At 40.2% G+C, this 18775-nt stretch overlaps 1 protein-coding gene across 12 annotated transcripts in view; it reads right to left on the bottom strand.

The window, feature by feature from the left end:
- The window catches only part of myo9aa (myosin IXAa), a 156021-nt gene that overhangs the window by 83444 nt on the left and 53802 nt on the right, over window positions 1–18775 (bottom strand). The gene's annotated exons all lie outside the window — the stretch shown is intronic.

Raw genomic sequence — 18775 nt, 5'->3', positions numbered from 1 at the left:
AGTAGTTTATTACTCCTTTAAGAGTGTGTACTGTGTGGCTTTGTGCAAAAATGATAGTGCCACCCAAACCATACAGTAGTTTAAAAGTGTATTACTGTATTGGGAAGGAGTCCACAGCCACACACCCAAACCCTGTGCACTTGCAATTGCCATAGTTTACATTTGAGTCCATTTTTTTTTCAACTGCTTGGAAACAGGCCCAGTGGTTAGAAGATTGATACTTCTACTGAAAAGGTCTACAACGAGGACGCAGAGACAGATCCTAAAGTCAAACATAAATTGAACAGTCTGAGCCGAGCAGCTGAAGGAAGAAAGAAGGCCTGAGCAGAGAGCCAAGTCGTAATGCAAGCCATGTGGACTGATGGAACACGTGTAGGAGCTGCTTTAATAAGAGCCCACTCTTCCCCCTTTGGCCTATTTGTGTTGTACGGCTGCCGGGAGGGGAAGCAGCACTTCGGTGTGTATAAAAACCCTGCAGTTATTTGTAGCCCCACCACAAGTAAACAAATTCCTTGGTGATTCACTTGAGATGCCCCAGTCTACATTGTTGCAGCTAAAAGCTTTTGGCTGGAATATAAATAAGTATTGGCTTCACCTTCTATTGGTATAGAACAGGGGTGTCAAACTCATTTTGGCCGAGGGCCACATTGGCATATTGGCTGTCCTCCGAGGGCCAGATGTAACTTATAAATATAAGAAAATGTAACCAAATGTAATATATGTAAATGAATGTAATTACTCCTTAATGTTAAATAACTCTCAATATATTATTTATTCAATCAAATATTACAGTTGCATGGAAAAAATGTTTGCTTGTTGCTCTATTAACATAAATCCTGTTATGAAATCCAAAAACTCCATCAATCAAGAACCAAACTATACAAGTGAATAGAAATGACATAAAATACAAGTTATATTAACTTTGATCAAAACGTTTGATACTGAAAAGAGGCTTAATAAATATAAAATCAAAAATTGTGAGCTGTGACAGATTTAGCATTTCCTCATCCAACCACTAGTGGGAGCTGCAGCAGCACAAGCCCACAGTCTTTACTGAGTCAGAGCTACAGCCCAGCCACGGGCTACAGGACTCAGTCTGGACCGTTTTTAAAATTTTAAGTTCTTCTGTGTATGAAATAAAATAACCCCACTAACCGGATAATACAGCTCTCTACAGTTCATATTTCAGCCCAAGCAGCTAACAGCAGCAGTTTAGAGCAGCGTCACGGAGGCACTGCTCGGATTACATTATAAACAGGTCAGTTAGCGCGCTGCTAACCTCAGGATGTTTATAACTACGGAGTTTAGAACACACCACGGCTGCAAGGTTAGACTGTTGAAGGCTACTGGAGACTATTAAAGGCTATTGGAGGTTATTGAAAGGGTTATTGGGGGCAGAAATCAGTAAAGGCTGGTTAGATAAGTGATTCACCTCCTCGTCCTTTGCTGAGGTGAAACTGCGACTAGCGATGTCACAGTGATGTTTATTAACCTCATTAAAACAGATTTTATCAGCTATTGTCTTATAAATATTTACACATAATTTATATCTCTTCTAAAAAGCGTTTATTTTCGTCAGTAACACAAAAGGCATACCGGTCTTTCGCCTTGAAGCACAGCCGTCCGTCTGCATCAACTTTTCTTTTTCTGGATATTATGGGATAAACATGTCTCAATTCCACCCGCGAAGTTACACCTTCCCTCCGGCAGGGTTTCCACATTAATGACTACACTGCCGTGTAGTGGCAGTAAGCCGTAACTTTGCGGGTAATACAATCGACAAGCATTGTGGGAAATGTATTTTTTGGTCAAAGAACGCTTCTGACTTATTTATTATAGACACTAAGATTTTACAAGCTCTCGCGGGCCACATAAAAAGACGTGGCGGGCCACATTTGGCCCGCGGGCCTTGTGTTTGACACATGTGGTATAGAACCTTTATAGCAATAAAATTGTGAAATCATTCTAGTCAAAACATTTCTAATAATTCTAATAAAACTTAATTTAATCCATTTTATCAGGGTTATCTGAAGCTGAATTCCGAATTGTAGGTTGCTGTCAGGGTAGGACGGGAGCTAAATAGGACTGTCCTATGAAATCCCTTTCCTGAGACCTATAAGTCACAACTACGAAACAGTTTAAAAGGCTTAGTGGTGACGTCATTAGAAAGGTCTCAACCCTTGCAACTGAGGTATGAAACTCGTAAATCATTTATTTCACGCTGAACATGCACAGATAATTACTTAAAAATCACACTGACCACAATTCCATACAATTCAGTAAATCAGTTCCTACTTGGACATTTAAAACTTTTTTTTTATCATCCAAATGATTAAATGCATTGAAAAATGCTGTACATTACATACTTTTTTTGAATGTATACTGAGTGGGATGTGGAACATTTTTGGGAGTTTCTTTGGGGAGGCCTTTTTGCATCACTTTGTTGCAACTAAGGAGACTGTGTTATGGACTAGTGCAGATTTCTGTGCATTTATTTATTACTGTAGTAATTATCTAAAACAATTCTTAAGAAAACATTTATTATAACATTACAAACTTTAGTGTCTTAAGAGTAAATATGCAGAAACACGTGGTGGTGTTGGTTTAGAGTATGAGATGATGAAAAAAAAAGACTTGGTAGTAGACAAAAAAAAAATAGAGTGATGGTACGGTGGTTTCTTGGGTTGTGGGTTTGACGCTGGCTCTGGCCTCTGTCTGTGAGGAGTTTTGTTGTGGAGTGTGTGTTGTTTTTCTTCACATATCTGTGTGGGTTCCCTTTCAGTACTCCAAATTCCTAGTAATGCCTAAAAACAAATGGCTTTACTAAATTACACCCTGAGTATCATTGAATGAGTGCATTAGGTATGGTGTTAACAGGTTGACGCCCTGTCCAAGGGTATTCCTGCCTTGTGTCCAGTGACTTCAGGTAGGACCCAGCCCACAGCAGCGACAGAACAATTCAATGAGTGGCATCACTCAAAAGAACCCATTTTGGCTGTATTTTGAGGAATATATCTGGAGAAAGGCTGGGCCACTCCCTACCCTCCTAGCAAGCAGGCACTCACACACTCACTTACTCACTCACTGATGCAAAACATGCAGACGTCCTACTGTGGATCAATCCCAGAGTATGGCACATAATCACACAAGGGAAAAATATACCAAACATACACCACCCAGGTCTGACTCACACTTCCAGAATGGGTCTTGCAGCTCACAGGGTAAGCTGAACCATGTAGCTTAACCACAGACACAGGGAACTACAGCAGTCGCCATGACCTCACGCAACGTCTCCTTGCTTACAGCTGCGGCGTGTCTGACAAGTGATGTTGAGTAATCTCCTCTAGCAGAGACTTCCGGAAAAAAAGGTTATGTCAAACACAGAGATAACGTTACAGATGGCCACCGGATTTAGCCGTACAAACAAAGTATATAATTCCCCTCTTTGTGGCCAAAAAATTTAGGGGATGTTGCACAGTTCCCTGCTTGACATATTAATGGACAAAGCTTCAAGACCTTGGTGTATCTAAGTAGAGCTTGGCCTGCACCTCCAAGTACACAGGTCAGTCGAGGACGGCCAAATTAGCCGTTAAAGTGTCACCTCAGCAAGTTGTGGAGCAGACAGAGGACAGAGCAGTGCTTCCTGTCAGTCAAAGGCCAGCATGATGGAGCTCAAACAGCAAAAAGTAAAGCAAGGGCATGCTCTAAAGGAAAAAAAAAAGGAGTTTGGCAAACTCCTCCAACTCCAGTCAGCATTATTTATAGGGAGTGGTCAGGCCTAAAAGGTTTGGTTTGATTGCAATCAACCCTGGTGTGAATGCTCAGTTTGGTGAAGTTTGGTAAACAAGTGTGAACGGCACCATTTGAACCATTTTGGTGTGCAAGAAAAACATGAACTGTGGGTCCCAGAAAAGGCAAACAAACTAAAGACAAAGTAAAATATGTGCAAAAAAAAAAATCACTCTAATTGTTGATGACAAAGACGCTAAATATAGCGATTTAGCCTAATTCAGCTTAAGCTCAATGAAGATTTTCCAGCACTGGAATGAGTGTTGGTTGCACTCACTTTTGCCAGGCTAAAAATAGGCTGCTTTATGCATTCACTGTGGAACTTTACCTCGCTCTGCCTCCAGCCTCATTTTGTCACATGATCAGTCTGCAGTGTCAAGAGCTCACTCTGTTGATGCATTGAGGTATCGCAACATGGTTTTGCTGTTATTTACAAATGTTATTGCAGCAATTTCTGTTTAGCATGAAAACTTGCATCTCAATAACGATACAAATTCGATTTATTTTATAGCCCTAGTACTAAGGCTGACTTAAAAGATGACGTAATCATCAAGAGCTTGCTGTGATCTCCTAAAGTCCATTGCAGATTTACAAAAGATATCAAAGCAAGCTAAATATCTGGACCAGTCAGAGAATCCAAATTCAGTAGTGTGATAAGCGTTATAACCCAGTTCCATCTGGAAGAAAGTGCAGAGGCAAGATACAGTCAATGTAATGTAAGACATAGGATGAAGGCAAAGGGGTTCATCCACCAAACTGACCACAAGAAAAGTCCAATAGTTTGCTTGGAATTTGTTTATTTCCTCAGCAAATTAAAAGACAAAAACCTAAATATCTCTAATTTCTTAACTTCTAAAAACTGTAACATGCATTTATTTGCATGTTTTTTTTTTTAAATATTAATCCTCAAGGCCATAGTCTTGGCCAAGTATCCAACAATGGCAGCTTGGCAGACCTGGCTTGTTACAGATGACACATCGCTCTAACCGACCCACCACTGCCAACTAAACAAATCAAATTGGGCACAGAGCTACAAATAAAATTGGACCCCTATTTGCAGTAGAAATTAAGAGTGGCAGCCATAATAAACCCGTTACTATGCAGACATACACCTGGAATATGTAAGAATCATCCAGGGTTAAAGCAGACATTTTTTGTAGGAGCTACATATGCAGGCAGTTTGGCAGGCTGTGTATCGGCAGCAGTAAATCTGAATCAGATCATAACAGCAGAGCAGCTGTGACTTTTGTGCAAAGTGAAAGGTGTGCCCTACTCCCAGAGGCCTAAACCGAGCAGTAGGCCCATCAGATACTGAAATAGAACGTGGCAGGATGGGCTGTGGCAGGGTTTGGCGCACACATGAAGCGAACGCAGCGATCAGACCCAGAAATATGACGTTCAGAACTCTCCCCAGCGCTGAACATGAGGGAATGTTTAGCAAACATTTCTGGAGGAGATCCAGAGAGACCTTCCATCCAGAACCAGCAATCACTCCCAGGGGCTTCACACTGTAGCAGTTAAACTACAACAGCTTTCTGCTTTTGTCTCTCAGTTTACTTCTCTCTCACTCGCTCGCTCACAGCAACACAGTCTCACAGTCACGCTAAAGAGAGACGCAAGCACATGCCACGTGGCCTAATGAGCTGCAACAGATCACTACAAGTATCTGCTGGCCATGGATGAGACAGAGAAGGAGGTTCTACAAAGGTAGACCCAGTAAGAAGACCTATTGGCATTTCATATGTGATGCATGTGTATGTGTGATGGATGATTTGGTAAAATGGCCAAAATCCATGGCCATTTCATATGCATCTAAACCATTAAAAATAAATAAATAAATAGAATCTACATATTGTTCAAATAATACATGATACCCTGTGTACATAAATTGGTACAAATAAACAAACTTAAACTTAACTTAAACAAAATGCAATAGATAATTTTACCTCATTTGTTTTGTCTACTTATTATGTTCTGTTACATTAAACAACATCACAAAGAAGAAGTGACACCGACTGAGCCTTTAGAAGCACACAAGCAAAAAAATGTTGCTTTTTTATGATATGCAAGGTCCACTAAGATAAAAAAAACACACTTCACACAAAAGAGCAAGGGGAAAATTCCGATGATTTTTACAAATATTAATGCAAAGAAATTAATAGGTCACAGTACATCACATTACATTACGTTACATTACGTTTGGCAGACGCTTTTGTCCAAAGCGATTTACAATAGTGAAGTACAAAAGTAATAGAAGTTAAAGGTAAAAACATCTTTAGATAGGGCCTAAATGAGGTCAAAGAGAAATAATGGGATAGAGGAGTGAAGGAGAGGAAGAAGGAAATGAGGTTGGAAGCAGTTAGAGGTGTTAGGAGAGTAAGTGATCTTTGAAGAGCTCTGTCTTCAGGAGTTTATTAAAGATAGCAAGAGATTCTCCTGATCTGGTAGTGGAAGGTAGTTTGTTCCACCATTGGGGAACTCTGTATGAGAACAGTCTGGATTACTTTGTGTGAATGTTTGTTTGGTAAAGTGAGGCGACGTTCATTGGAGGAGCGCAGCGGCTGGGAGGTAGCGTAAGCCTTCAGGAGTGAATGCAGGTAGGAAGGAGCTGTTCTGTCATCACCTTGTACACACAACCTATACATATCTCAACTTGCAGTAATTCTTCACTGGGTCTGCGCAATATTGGAAAAGAAATCTTGCGAAATTCTGCTTTAAATAATGCACTCATAAATTGTAATTGTAATCTGGTAGATTTTCCACAAGAAATAAAATTGTGCAACATTGGACATCCTGCTATGTGACTATTGTACATGCACACATTGTGATGCCAATGCTAAAACTATACACTGCACAGCCCTAAAATTCACATACCTGAATAAAATATGAATATAATATAATATGAATAACGGATGTTTTAGGAAGATTTTAAAAGAATGAACATGTGAAAGTAAATGATTTGATAACTGTTGTGTGTGAATAGCACTACTCATTTTTGTCAAAATACTGTAGTGTTTGATCCGTAAAGATCCTTGTTTGCTTTTCCTTTAGTAAAAGAAAAAAGCCACACATTGTCACCTAATGTACAGTAAGTCATATCAGGGGTGCTGCTCTGGCTTGGCCTGCTCCCAGCCTTGTTCAGCAGCTTTAGCGTCAGGGACAGCCAGACAGCCCTGGAGTAAAGAGGACCGACTGAATTACGTCAGCTAGAGCTGAGCACAGGCCTCCAATTACACAAGCAGGCATGTAGATGCCAACATCTACCACCCTGCAGCTCAATCTGCCAAAAACAAAGCCAAAAGGGAAGAAAAATACACGGCTTTCATCCTTTGACAGCGTCTCATTTGCTATAGGACGTCAGCAGGCCGAGGAGGAAAGAGCACTGCAGTAATATGCGCCACAAGGGAGTGGCACTTTCCCAGAGTCCATTACCATTGCTCAGTCAGTGCAGCACATTAAACTGCCTTAGATTTTGAGGAAGTGCTTTTCTTGGATCTGTGTCAACACACCTCCGAAGAACAAAATAAGCCAAGCTAAAGAGGTGCTGGAGACTGAATCTGGCTTAATATCAACAATGGATTATGCCAATTGCTTTAATCTGCAAACGTCCTACGGAATTTGCACAGTGAGAAAGCTACTGAGGCCCAGCGGACGCGACACAAATTAGGAAGGACACTGGAGCTCTGAAGGGAGATGAAAACAGCCTGGTGAAACAAGTAGCTAGCTTACTTTATTAGAGGTGTGTCATAAAGTCTCATGCACATTAATATCAATATAATTTTGAAACAATAAAAAGAAAATCCATTTTGTGATAACTGATCTTTCTCGAAAGCTATTCTCTATTTTTTGTGGATTTGTTTTGCTATTTACTATGAAGGTTTAAAGCTATTTGTTTTATAATCATTTATATTTGCAATTTATATGCATAAACTAAATATTCTAATAGTTTTTTGGAAGATAACTTGTAACATTATTTATTTTATACAAAAATAGAGTTGCTGTTTTCAAAACAGAGACAACTTTAGAGTTTTGTTTCTGCTGAATCAACTAAAATGTTATATTAAATACATTAACAATTATTTTGTTGCAGTAGTATTATATTCACAAAAATAATACAATATCATTCAATTTTTTTTGTATTTTGCCAAGAATACTACCGAAAAAAAACTTAAAGTATATCTGGATATTTCAGGGTCATATTGCCCACCTCTATGCTGGAAATTGACAGAAGCATACAGTGGGTGTACTGCAGTTTTCTCCACTTCCTTTTTATATTTATAGACTCATGTTTATGTCAGCTGCAATAACTATTTTAATATTTTAACATATTGTCCCAAAATTAACTGGGATAAATAGGCCTGTCACAGTCATTACATTAAGTTAAGTTGTCATACAATATATGGAAACTACCTAAACACTTTCTGCTAACCCAAATATGGTTGATAGTGAGCCCATTAATTTTAACATGCCGATTTAAAAGCAACAATTGTATTACTTATGAATAATTCTCTATAAAAAAAAAAATATATATATATATATATATATATATATATATATATATATATATATATATATATATATATATATATATATATATATATATATATATATATATACTTAATTGAATGTCTGAATATACGGATACTACTTAATAAAAATGAATTATAATATACTATACTATTGTAATATACTAGCAGAATAAAGCGATTGCAATCTTTTTTTAAGAGCAATGTGCTTTTAATTAAGTATATTCACATAAATATATATTCATTAAGAAATATCCTATAAATAAAATAAATCCACTGTTTTACACAAAAGCAACATAATATAATTCGCTTTTGATAAGTATTTTCTTGTAAGAAAAACATAATAGCTAATATCAAGGTCAGCAAAAATGACAAAGGTCATGTCCATAAATTGCATATTAGTTGATATTGTAACTATCATGACATGTCCACCCATAGTATTGGATGTGACATAGTATTACCTCAAATATCTCAGTTTATTGAACATTTTACCTTGATTTTGATGGTGAACAATTATTTTAATGAACAAAGAAAGTGGCATTTGTCTTTGGTATAAGCAGCTTGAGCTGCTATCTTATAAGAATTATAATTAAACAGGTAATTTTTGCTAATTTTCCAGCCCTATCTGACAATATAAGCATTTTCTACACTGCAGTTTATATTCAACCCTTTTCTGTACTGTAATGAGGCTACAAAAGACAACACGCTGCGGTGCAACATCAAAGAGCGGTGGTCTCTGTTCTTCACTGAGCAAAAATCTGCATATGCTACCATATCAGCCTCAGTAGGACAGAGTAGGTCGCAGTGGTCTGCAGTCTTCTGCTCTAAAAGCAAACAGCGGGTTAGGGCCATGTGCACACTCTCCACACTGCTGCATTTGGTCAATAGTAATGCTGTTGCGTGTGTAGGTATCCAGGGCAGTGCGAGGTCATGCTAAGCTGAACTGCGCCTGTGGCTCTCTCTGACTCACTTGTTCCTGACCGCGGCCGGCCTCACATCGCAGGGCACAATAAAAAAAAGCGCCACCTAAAACTGATCTGCAGAAACCATCAGCCGTGCAACAAGAACAATTACACACTGACAGGCTAATGCCTCATTTTTATCCAGTGACTAACAGGCCATACTCTATGCATTAGTCTGAACATGAGATGCAAAACATACTAGTAAATTAATTATATTGCTACATGATGTATATTAAAGATAAAAGTATATATTTCGGTACATTTATTTCAACAGCAATATTGTTCTCCATATTGACCGATAGTGAATTCTATAGCTTATAGGTGATTCTGTATAGTAAAATAGTCAATATTAAATGCTTTGATTACATGCAACAAAGAACTTGAGATTTGAGATCACATGCTTAATCTGTCATTCCGCATTCATGTATAGCTGGGAGCAGTTTCTATTGCTCTATTGCATGTTTTGCTTTGGTACAAGTTGATCTGGTTGCTCAGTTTACTCAGAGTTTGAGTTCTCCTCCTTGTTTCAGACTGGACAGGCAGATTTCGAGACATAACTAATGTAAGCATGAGTTTCTAATGTCAGCTTTAGGTGTGCGCATGCTAAACTTTGTGGGTGTCTGTCAACTGACAGAACAGAATTAGGATTAAGTGTTCTCCTTTTGTCAGTCACCCCACCCTAAAACTGGTGGGATCAAACTGAGAAAACACTGGTAAGCAGGGAAAAATTTTAAAAACCACATAATTAATTTATCAAGGAGCTCATATGTTAAGGGTAAAGAAAGACACTGATTAAAAGAGGTGCACAAAATGTCCTGCACTTTTTTTATTATTATTAATATAATATGGCATAGAAACACTGAGACCAATGCCAAAAACTTCCTAAGAATTTTTGCAAATCTAATCTTTGCACCAGATTTATGATGCTTTTAAGCATTCAAATCCCACAAAGGAAAACACCAGAGTAAAAGCCTTACAGCCTTTGCAAAGCTGAGTTTTAGCAGCTTTCTGGTACAACCGAGTGTCTAACAAGGAAACAGTATTGCTCTCTCTCTCTGGCGTATGTCCTTAGACCCTCAGTTCTGTTGCTGCAAGCCAGTCCAGTGTTTCGTTGTCCAGGTCTATTAGACCTTGAGTGCCATTTGGTGGCCGGAATTTGGGGCAGGTAGTCATCACGTGTTCCAGAGTTTGTGATGGGTCCCCACATTCGCAGTGGGCACTGTCTGTAAGACCCCACCTCTGCATCACTGCACCAAAGCGCCCTACTCCTGTTCTCAGGCGGTTTAGGGTTGTCCACTCCCTACGGGTAAGATGCTGGCCAGGTACATCCGTCGGCTCTTTGATAAACTGATGCAGTGTAGATGGTCCTGCTGCCTTCCACTGGTCCTTCCATCTTGCCCTCACCCAGGAACAAGGAAACAGTATTGCTAACAAAAGTGCAACAGCACAGAGCTGTAGAGAATGTAGGATTGCAGGCATGTTTGCAGTCAGAAATCGCACAAAACCACAGTAAACACACCGCAGGAATGACCGCAATTTAGTTTGACTTGGAAGTTTGACTTGGAAGAGGGCTAACAGGTCCTTCCACTGGAAATACAGGCTTAAGGCTGAAATACTCAAAGCATGATTCAGTGTGAACCTGAAACATACAGGTGCTGGTCAACGAATTAGAATAATTTGAAATAGTGCAATCATGAAATTCTTTGAATGCATTTTTTGTGCAGAAAGCAAATCAGGTGTTCACCGCACCTGTCCTACTCGTTAGACTAATCACAGAACTCGTTACCTGGAAAACAATTTGCTCAGCTGAGCTTTTCAAAAGGCCCATTTAGGCCATTTAACTGTGACACTGTTGTTTTATTGAATTAGAATAATGGAGAAACAGTTTCATTGAATTAGAATAATTTTTATTATAATTACAATCATCACTTTCTCAGTATTTTGTGGCTGCCCCCTTGGCTTGTATGACTGCCTGAAGTCTCCGCGGCATCGATTTGACCAGCTCGTCGCAAGTTTCCGCACTCACAGCTTCCCAGGCAGTGGCGATGTTCTGCTTCAGTTGGTCCAGCGTAGTAGGCTTTCTGTCGCGAATTTTCCGCTTGACGATGGCCCAAAGGTTTTCAATGACATTGAGGTCAGGCGAGTTGGCCGGCCATGCCAAAACTTCAAGCTGTTTTTTAGTGAACCAATCTTTGGTCGACTTTGCCGCATGAGCCGGTGCAAGATCCTGTTGAAATATGAAGTCTTCTTCGCCGAACTGTTCCTCAACAGTCGGAATCAGGAACGTTTCCAGAACATCTTGATATACGGCAGCATTGACAGTCTTCTTGAGGAAGCAGAGTTTCCCTACACCTCGAGCGGACATGCATCCCCAGACCATAACGCTCTGGCGAAACTTGACGGATCTTTTCACGCACTCGTGGTTGTAGGTTTCGCCACCACGACGCCAGACACGAGGACCTTGGTCACCGAATGAGATGCAGAAGCGTGATTCGTCACTGAAGACCACTTTCTGCCAGTCTTCAGCAGTCCACTCGCCGTGTTCTTTGGCCCACTTCAGCCGTTTCTCCATTTGTTTCTTGTTCAGCATCGGTTTTACTGCTGGAACGCGAGATTTGAAGCCGAGTTCGCGCAGACGACGGTAAGTGGTTGATCTGGAGACGTCAGCGCCGGTCTGCTTGTTCCACAAGTCGGTGAGCTCGGAAGTGGACTTGAACCGGTTGCTGACTGCGATCTTTCTCAGCTGCTTGTTGTCGCGAGCAGAAGTTTTTCGGACGCCGGAACAGTTGGTGCGCTTGCTGCAGTTTTTCTTGAGAGCTTTGCAGACGGAAGACTGGCTGATGCCGAGCTGCTCAGCAATTTTAGTTTGGGTCAAGCCTTGTTGGCGAAGGGCTTGAATTTGAGCCACTATTCCGGTTGAGAGGTCGCGCTGCTTACCCATGATTGATTTTACAACTTAGAAATTCTACTCAACCCTGACTTTATACTGCACAGTGAACACTCTTCACAGAAAACAAAAATTCGAGCATTTATTCTAATTCAATGAAACGGTTTCTCCATTATTCTAATTCAATAAAACAACAGTGTCACAGTTAAATGGCCTAAATGGGCCTTTTGGAAAGCTCAGCTGAGCAATTTTTTTTCCAGGTAACGAGTTCTGTGATTAGTCTAACGAGTAGGACAGGTGCGGTGAACACCTGATTTGCTTTCTGCACAAAAAATGCATTCAAAGAATTTCATGATTGCACTATTTCAAATTATTCTAATTCGTTGACCAGCACCTGTATGAAGTAAAATGCATCTTACACATACATCTTACACAGCTTTAAAACCAAAACTGTCTAAAGTTGGCTTTATAGGCACTACAATTTTGCTTTTATATATTACATATTTCGTTACATAAAATTTTAGATATTGGCGGACCTTTATAGGTTATTTAACCCAGAATAAGAGGAGAGACTCTTTATGGTGTTACACAAAACAAAACCTTTAAATGCCGCAACAAAGAAATGTCAACAAAAATACTTTCAAGGAATGCAAATTAAACTTTACTCAGACATTTAATCCTATACAGAACAATTGCCGTTTCTGAAGAACACTGGGGAGTGTACCCAATTTATTTAAGAGAGAAATGGCAGATATTCATTATAAGACAATGACGCAACATATGTATCAAACCTTCTATTGTCTCTGCCTTATAAAAACATTGTATTTCTATTTGTGCTATCTCTGATTGAGTTTTTCATATAATGTGAATCTCTTATTTTTTTTTTTTTTTACATTGTGTCAACATTCCTGATAATTAGATTAACATACAGCTTCAAAATTACTTGGAATAAAACCTTTTTAAATGATTTCTTTGGAAAGATGATTTTTTTTCCCTCTTTTTTAAAGCTGAACATTTGGAGATCTGAGGTTTGTGTCCAAAATCTCAGCACTTGATGATTCCCAGCAAGTTACACATGGCTGGGCAAGTGGGCGTGCTGGTCAAGTCTGGCCAAATCCAGCTACAGCACGGGTGAAGTGAAGCGAGGTGTTCTGCAGTGACGAGAGCCCGGAGCTCAGCCCTTCAGCTGCAGCAGCCTCATGAACACAGCATCCACGGCTGCCACGTAATTAAACAAATAAAACGCAGGCAAGAAAGCGCCCAGCTTAGCTCCAGCCTCTGGATGTAATTAAAACCTCCGCCCAGAGTAAAACGCTGCACATCTGACGTTGGCTGGCGTTAAGTATTTATGTGAATCTCTTTGCACGCAAACACATGCATAACCAATGAGCAGTTGTCTAGAGCAGTGACCAGTGCAGGAAGCAATGGCTGGAGCTCATTTAGGATGCATGTGGTCTTCAGCGAGGCAGTAATGCGCTTAGACTGTGTAATAACAACATCACGCGGCAAATCAAATGCCTGATTGCAACAATCGAGCACTTCAGCAGATGAAGACCGGACACCAGTGATTAATTATCTCCACTCAATATGACTAGGCCAAAGTGTCGCACTCCAATTTGAACACTAATGTACTGTACTGTTCACACAGGCCAAAAAATTATAAAATAATGCATAAACATTAAGGGTGAAAAAGCAAAATACATGACAAGAGGATAGTAAAGAAAAGTATGATGCCTTCTGGGCTATGGTAATGGAAAATAATAAATCTAAAACCGTACTGAAATCACAATTAAATAAATACAACAGTAAATAAAGCATTTATCTTCTACAAACATGCATACACATACATGCTCCCTGTAGCATTTGAGTAAAACAAACCATGTGTACACAAAAGCCATTTTATGTTAAAATAGGACATTTTTTTTTCTTGTCCTGGCTAGTGCACCCCTTAGAGGTAAAAATTCAGACTGGCTACGTTCAAATCTCTGCCTTAATTGATAAAGATGAAACAGCAAGAATTTCCCCCATTATTACATAGTGACATTCTAATGGCTTACACTCCCATTGGTTGTTGAAGAAATATACAAAGCAGAAAAGCTTCAGACTGGCTGCTCTCTACCCTGCCCACGACTATGTGGCAAAAAGCCTCAGCATACTTTTTGCAGAGATGATGTCTGCCTGGCTTTTTTGCACAGCAAAATGAAATAGCGAAAAAATTTGCAAGCTTAAATGATCACAATAGCACTTATGCTTTTGTTTAGCACTAAAAAACTTTTGCAGGAAGGCCTCAAGCCTGTGTGAGAGATCTTAAGCACTAAGCATTTAGGTTTATTTTGGCCATTATGCTAGCTTTTTATAGGATAGAGAGAAAGGATACATTCTGCATACATTATTATATATTTTAGGCCAAATCATTTCCTCAAAAAACACAGCAAACACGGTCTCAAGCCCTCAGCAGCACGGTGATTTTGCCACACCTCAATACAGTATGAGTCATCTGTAAGTGGGCACAGGACGCAGCTCTAGTGAAGCTGATAACATAAGGAAGTGTCCTTTTCCTCCATAGTAAATGACTTACCCAAGCTCAGCCCTTATCAGCTCTAGATTCGTTCAGAATGTGGAGGCTGGGGTGGGCGGGGGGGTGGTAACTTTCTCTGGCATGTCCTTCCTCTACATCGTTTCATTCATTCCTTTTCTCTGACTCTCACACGTTTTCAGTTTCCATTAATCCTGACTCATTTGTTTCACTTTCTTTATGGAATTACTTTTTCACCCACACATGCACTAACACACACTCACACACACACATCCTCTGCCATCTATTCAGAGTTAATGAGGCTGAAGAAAAATAGTCAAAACCACACCCTAAACTTCCCCGACTGCTGTAAGGAGGCACCAGCGCAGTCGTGACAGGCTGGCGGTGTCTGTCTCACTGCTGTTCTGCTGAGGAAACCCCATGGCTTTACAGCAGCTAATGCCTCTAGTAACAACAAGCTCCAACCAGCCACTGTGAGCAACATGCCTCACACCCAGCAGTGCAATTTAGCAGATAATGTCTTCTTCCATGGGCTGTGAAAATAGCAGGGAGATCATTTATGTAGCCCTCAGGGGTGCAATTTAAAGGCTTGCCTTAATCCTAATTTCCTACAACTACATGATCATATTTGTCTACTTATTTGTCAAGTTTGTTTCTATAATAAATAGCTACAGTGAATCACGCCCTATTAGAACTTAAACAATTCTATCTTAGACACACACAAACATGGTTAGACCTGGCCACAATCAAACACACTAAATACACTTATGTGCCAAAGGTAATGGGACAGGTACAAGTATGCTGTCCCATGACTTTTGCCATGCACCATGGAAGCTAAATAAAGCTGCACAGACAAGCAGGATGTGTGTGTGGGGTTTTCAGCATTAAATGTGGGTGTCCTTTTTAAACTGGAGTCACTTGTCTGTTTGTATAGACAATTTTAACCATATGCCGCCAGTCACAATCATATCCACACAAATTCTCAAGAACACATTTTACAGCCAAATGTCACAGAATACAAACAATCCTGTTGGACCTGACTGCCATCAATTTATAATAAAGTTGAAAAAACATCCTGAGACAATGTGATTCATTTCGATGATATGTACAGTATACACGTTTCTACTCATGATGCATGTGTGTAATATATTTATGCACATATAGGTGGCATTACGAATTTGAAAAAGCAAACAACTGTAGGTAATCAGTCAAAAATGTTAATGCTTCTGATTGGCTGAAAACTCACTGAAGATTTAAACCTTTGAAAATACCACTGCGCAGGAATGGAAAGATTTGGAACCTACTGACTGATAACCTACTCCAGCAAAAGGAGAGAAATCTCTTAAAGCTGGTCCGTAACCTGTGCCTAAGAATCTAAATTGCACTTTAATTGATGGTTAGCAATCTTAGCTGTTATGTTCTCATAAGACGTCCCATTCCCCTCCAGGGTTTTTAGCTTGAAAGGAGCTGCTTTTTCCCCATTCTTTCTTTCCCCCACCACAGCATCTAAAAGGTGTAACAATAGCCCTGCTGGTTGCTGCCTGCCTCAAGCTGCGTGTGGCCATGAGCAGAGAGAACAGGGCTACAGCGTCAACACTGCCATGAGGGAACAGACCACAGCGTACAGAGAACCTGCCGCCCTTAAATTGAGCACAAAGCCCTTCGCAGCTGTATCATATTGTCCGTAGCAGAGTGCAGCTGGCACTTCTAGTATGTCCCAGCGGTTTGGCTTATTCAGAAACCTCCGCAGTCACAGGTCGAGCTGTCACGATGGCTAAATTTCACTACAGTTTGAACGGGGTCCAGTTTTCTTACTACACGACGATTATTTCCTGGCTCCGGTTACTGCCGAATCCTTTCCACATTCCTGCACTCGCTGAACCATGTGATACATAGAAGAAAGCAGTCACAAAACACAAACAGACAGTCTTAGATTCAGACCTGAACTTTTGACTTGTTATGTAAGAGCATTCAGAGACTTAAGCGAGTGAATTATTCATGTGGCACACTTTCAACTTTAAAGCCAAAAAGTATACAAGTACAGTAGTATGACCCAGCAGAACAGGGTAAACGAATACAGTTTGAGCGAGAATGACAAACAGCGCTGGATTTAAATCAAGCAGAGGCTCCTTTTCTGGGCCCAGAGTCGCTGGTGCATTCCGAAGCACACAATGGCGTAGTGTCTCCTTGAGATGGTGTAACTGGAGTGAGTTTCAGGACAGCTCGTACCTCTAGAGAGCTTCAGAGAGTGCAGGAAAACCTGTTTATCCAAGCACACAGCGAAGGATGTGCTGAAGCAGCCCATATTAGATCACAAGCTTTCAATCTGTCAAAGAACTTTTGAAAGGCTCATGTTTCATATTTTTCTTACTCGGGTGTCAGAATTAATTTTTGTAGGGTGAATTTCAAACTCCCTTTATGCCTAATGTTACTGATATACAGACAGTTATATACAATCTAGCAAAGGCTAGATGACAGGTCAGAACATCTCCACCATGATTTTGTGGTTTCCTTTATGCAGTGTTCAAGCTAAATCTACCAATAGTGCTCCAAGGACCGAAAATGCGTAAAATGGCATGGGCATTAAAGTACACAGTGCTGTATTCCATTAAGGTACCCTACAAATGTGTTAGTGTCAGATACCAACAGTCACCTTCAGAGGACTTGTGGAGTCCTATACTTCAGTGGATTAGTGTTAATTTGCTGGCACAAGCGAGACCTCAAAAATTGCTGCAGCTGATATATGTATATAACATTGTGCTAAAACGAGCTACGCCATGCAGCGCAGCATTTTATTACTACTACTACAATAAATTAAAGCCATATCAAGACCACAGAAATCCAAAGAACATCACATTTGAGTGAAATTTACATAGAGAAAGATGGACAATCTTTCTGTAAACAAACAAATGCTAAGGCTAAAGTTACCTAGGCTAATGTTACTATCAGTCAAAAAAAAAATTAGTGAACATCTAGTGAACATCTAGGAAAAATGAGGCCAAGTGTGATGAGTGATGCGCAACGCTTTATTTAACCTATTTAAAAAAAGGAACTCTTCCTGCCAGCATTATATACGGGTTAATTCACAACCCAACCAAGCAAACATTTTTAATTCATTACAGTGCTTATAAAAGGCAAAAGAGCTCTGAGTGGCCAGAGAAAGACCCTGCCATCAACAACATTGGACTACTCAATCGTATACCAAAAGCCTAGAGAGGCCTGACATCAATAACTAGAGATTTATATGTGCTTTCCTTACTGGAACACTAAAGAGAAAAAAAGCTGGTACCATTAATATACTATAATATCCTATTCACATTTGAGCTACCAGCACTGGAATATGCCCTCTGCTAATGCCCTTATTGACCACTTTAATCGAACAGAGAACAAATACAGCATGCTAACAACCAGTCAGAACTACACGCTTCACAACACACAGAACAAATCGCTACCATTTTTTATTTAAGTCACATAATGAAGGCTGACACTAAGCACAGAAAACTTCCCATAATCCTCCAGCAGGCCTACAGTACACGTTTCAGCCACACTTGTCCCACATGAGACAGCCAAGTCATGCAGCTGTACTGCAGCTGCTGTTTCTCATTCAGGACCAAGATATGTTGAGTCTGACTAACGCACAGATGCAGTGAGATTACAGCACAACGACACACTCAGCACAGCAGCAGGAAGTGGGAGTGGAGGGCATAGTTGAACAGTGATCTGCTGGTGGTGTCCCTGCGCCGCATAGTCATAAAGAGCATTGAAGAAAGAAGCCCTTTCAGATGATTCATCAGTCCAGGACCACTGCCCATAATGAACAAGACCTTCCACACCAACACACTAGCGCACACACACACACACACACACCAGCCCGACCAACCTACAGGAAACAAAAGCACATTGTCCCGTTCAAAGATCTGATCTAATTGCCATGGCTCATCTTCAAACTCCAGCATATTGGATAAAAGGCCAGTGGAAGTCTGAAGTGATGCATCCTTGGAGGTGATTACTATCAGACACCTCAGAGTAATGACTTCTTAGCCCTTGAGGCATGTGCATGGAGAGAACATTCTAA

This window comes from Astyanax mexicanus, chromosome 16, assembly GCF_023375975.1.
Source record: "Astyanax mexicanus isolate ESR-SI-001 chromosome 16, AstMex3_surface, whole genome shotgun sequence".
In the NCBI taxonomy this organism is placed as follows: Eukaryota; Metazoa; Chordata; class Actinopteri; order Characiformes; family Acestrorhamphidae; genus Astyanax; species Astyanax mexicanus.
Note: the sequence above shows the minus strand (reverse complement) of the source record. Positions and strands in the feature narration are given on the sequence as shown.